Below are 4,282 nucleotides of genomic sequence, written 5' to 3' on the forward strand. Positions count from 1 at the left end.
TAAAAAAATAAAAAAGATTTAAAAAAATTACTGATGAAATTTATTTTAATTAAAAATAAAATATATTCCGTTGGTGATTTTTCAAATTAAAAAAATAAAAAATAATTTGATTAAATTTCTGGTGGATTAAAGATAAAATTGAACTAAATACATAATTAATTAAAATTCGTCGTTAATCCATCGGTAAAATGATATCACCGATAATATTCGAATACGATCTTTCACACTCATTAACATGTTAATGTGTTAACGCGTCTGACAGTGGTCAAGTTAACCATTAATTAAATATAAGTAATCCATACAATACCAATGAATTTTTATTTTTATTAATTATGTATTTAGTTAAATTTTATCCTTAATTTGTTAGTGATTTAATCAAATTATTTTTTACTTTTTTAATTTGGAAAATCACCAACAAAATATATTTAATTTTTAATTAAAATAAATTTTATCAGTAATCTTTTTTAAATCTTTTGTTATTTTTTTAATTTAAGAAATCATATACGAAATATATTTTATTCTTAATTAAAATAAATTTAATCAGTAATTCATTTTAAATTCTATTTTATTTTATTTTTAATTTGGAAAATCATTAACAAAATATTTTTTAATTAAAATAAATTTTATCAGTAATCTTTTTTAAATCTTTTGTTATTTTTTTAATTTAAGAAATCATATACGAAATATATTTTATTCTTAATTAAAATAAATTTAATCAGTAATTCATTTTAAATTCTATTTTATTTTATTTTTAATTTGGAAAATTACTGACAAAATATTTTTTATTTTTAATTAAAACAAAATTTCATCAATAATCTTTTTTAAATGTAAGTACTTTTTTAGTAAATGAAAGTACTTTTTTGGATATTTGTTTCATTTTATAGATGTAAGTACTTTTTTGGTTAAAAAAATGTTTAAGAACTTAATCCTTCAAAATATGAAAGTCTATTGATTTTTTTTTTCCATTATTTTACCACATTAACCAGTTTTATAGGTAATAAGAATGTACTTAACAGGTTTTAGAAAGTCCAAGGAGTTATCTAACAGGTTTGGGAATGTCCAATAACTTATTTGTTCAAAAAAATTGTTCAATGATTTAATCATTCCAAACACTAAAGTCCATTGGGTTTTTTTAGATTTTTTCCTACTATTTAACAAGACTTTTAAGTTCTTAAGACTAACAATTATGTGTTGAATTTAACTAATACAACAACTTCTATCAACATCAATATGATATAATAGAAGAAGTAAATTGTTTTAATAGGTTTTTTATACATCAAATGTCATTGGAACATCGTTTTTAGGTTTCTAATTTTATCAATAAAACTTGTTAGGTTACTTAACTATATATATCTAATATCCATGTATGAAGTTGTTAAGGTGTGTAGCTCATGTACATGTTCACTTGCTTTTTTTCAAAAGGGTAGATGTTGAGACCTCACGTGTCCCATAGAAAGAAAAAGATTCTGTAAGCATTACTCATAGATATATTACTTTTGTATCGTGATAAACTAAATCTTGATGTTAAAAATTCGAACTTTTAATTAATCCTAATTTATGTTTTGTTTTTAATTTAATTTTTGTTCATTTGAATTGTATTTTATAGTTTTATGTGGTTTTGATATAACAAGAGAGTTTTCGATTAATTATCAGTTTTATACGGTATTCTAGAATATTAATAGAATTACTTTGAAAAAGATAATGTAGAAAACCTCTTATTCTTACTATTTATAAAAAGAGAGATAAAAAATATGAAAAAGATAATGTATGCATTATGAAAAAGTGATATATATATATGTATGTATGTATATGACGGTCCAATAGGAACGTTAATTAAAGATACTCTTGACTAGGTGACGTCATGACTTGTCTACACTTTCTCAATTAAATAATAGAAATATATTAATGTTTAATTAAATAATAAAAAAGCAGTTTATAAGCGCGGCGCACTCTTGATTAACAAACGCTTCATTATCAACTCAAATCAACAAATTAAAAGTATGCGTCTTTCATTAGATTTCCTTCAACACCCCATTTTATGCTTAATTAATCACATGCTTTTTGACTGAATTACATTGATATATATTCCTTTACATTTTGGATTTAGTTTTTAAAACAAAATATTTATATTGATGGTTTCTAACTGTTAGTTTCATAATATTTCAACTCTTTAAACTTAACATCGTCAGTTGACAACCATTAAAAATGATAAATTAGTCTTTAGAAAAATTACAAGGAACAAAAATTTAATTCACTCTAAAACTAATTGTGCTTCATATTATCACATATATATATTTTTTAAAAATTATTTAATTGAAATAGTTATATATATTAAAATTTGTCCTTTAAAATAAATAACTTTGGGTTGTAAAAAAATAATTATGTTTTAAAAGTTAAAATATTATAAGACATCAATAAGTTGAGTTATTAAATAGTTCTGAATGAGCTACAACAATTAAAATTGATTATTTATTAATTTTTTTCGTTAACCATACTTAGGGGGTGTTTGGGATTGCTTATTTAAAACAACTTATGCTTTTTTGTAAAAGTGCTTATTAACTTATGTGGTATCAAACTAGAGTTTTGTAAAAAGTGTTTGGATTAGCTTATAATGGTACCAAAAAGCAATAAGTTGATAAGTTGGTTTTTAGTGTTTGGCAAATTTGGCTTATAGATGTAAAATTACCAAAAAGGTCCTCCAATCAACCTCCACTGTTCATCGTCTCCATCCTCACTCCAAACCCTATTTTCTCCAGATTCCTCTCCATCAGATTCCTCTCCATCCTCATCACTCCAACCCTATTTTCTCGAGATTCATCTCCATCCTCATCACTCCAACCCTATTTTCTCGAGAACCTCTGCATCGGCGAGTTTGCACCCACCGTGGAAGAGGTTGTCATCGCGATCTCCTGTGAGTGGTTTCTCCCCGAGAACCTCTGCATCGGCGAGTTTCTTGGCACCGATTTCCGTCTCCAAGACGACATCCGTCTCCAAGATGACATTCGATTCGATTTCACAGGCACCGATTTCCTCGATTTCTCTGGTTTGATTCTCTRGTTCGATTTCACAAAACACCCCCGAATCATCAGTCGGTCGCTTGAGGAAGGTAAGGGTTAAAATGGTAAATTGTTAATAAGTTGATTTTGATAAGTCAGGGGGGATTGACTTATCAAAAACGACTTATTACCGATTTGGTACCGGTATAAGCACTTTTTTTTTTTTACCCAAACACTCCAAAATGACTTATCTCCGGTACCCAACTGAAATAAGTTAATAAGTCGGTTTGAAAAGCTTACCCAAACACCCCCTTAAAATATTTTTGATATAAGGAATTCTTTTAAAAGAAATATGTGAATTACAATTAATTTTAAAATGAATTATACTTTGTAGTTCCCTACACACTAATTATACTTCCTAATTATTGCTAATTGACAGTATTAAGAAATTGAAAAGATAAGGATCAATAGTGTAGATAGTTTATTTTAGAGATCAAATCCAAAATTTAAACAAACTACAAAGACCACCGACATAATTGACTTTAGAACTCTATTCAATAACTAAAAATATTGTTTTTAATGAAAATAAAGATTAAAGGTTATATAAAGAATTATGAATCTTCATATTCCTTCATAAATATATGCCCAGCCTAGTAACTTTTTTGAAATATATACTTTGTTTCTACTTTAATCCATCATTTTCACACCTACCAAAAACCAATCAAAAACCACAATTAACACTACTAAAAAAAAGGGCATCACCGACGGATTTTTTTGGCGGAAATTCCGTCGGAAATATTACCGACGGATTACCGACGGATTTCCGACGGATACCAAAAAAGTCAAAAAAATTCAACTTTTATCCATATCTGCCACAGATCCCCCACAAATCCCCCACTGAATTTTTCGGGAAAAAAATTAAAATTATTTAAAACGGGTTTTCAACGGATTTGTGACGGATTTCTGATGGATTTTTTTACTTATTCTAAACCGTCACAAATCCATCGGAAATCCGTCGCAAAATTTGTCTAATTTATTTAAATCATTTAATTAGTGTTAATTAAAAACAATTTCCGACGAAATTTTTTTTTTTTTAAAAAATAAAATTCCGTCGGAAATATTTAAAAATGTTTTGTTTTTATATTTCTTTTTAAATTAAAGTTAAGGAAAAAAAAATAAAAAACACATTTTTCAAAATTTCCGACGGATTTCCGACGGAATTTAATTTTTTTTTTTTAAATAAATTCCGTCGGAAATCCGTCGGAAATGTTAAAAATGTTTTTTTA

Source organism: Cynara cardunculus, assembly GCF_001531365.2.
Source record: "Cynara cardunculus var. scolymus isolate 2C chromosome LG 13, CcrdV1, whole genome shotgun sequence".
Taxonomy (NCBI): domain Eukaryota; kingdom Viridiplantae; phylum Streptophyta; class Magnoliopsida; order Asterales; family Asteraceae; genus Cynara; species Cynara cardunculus.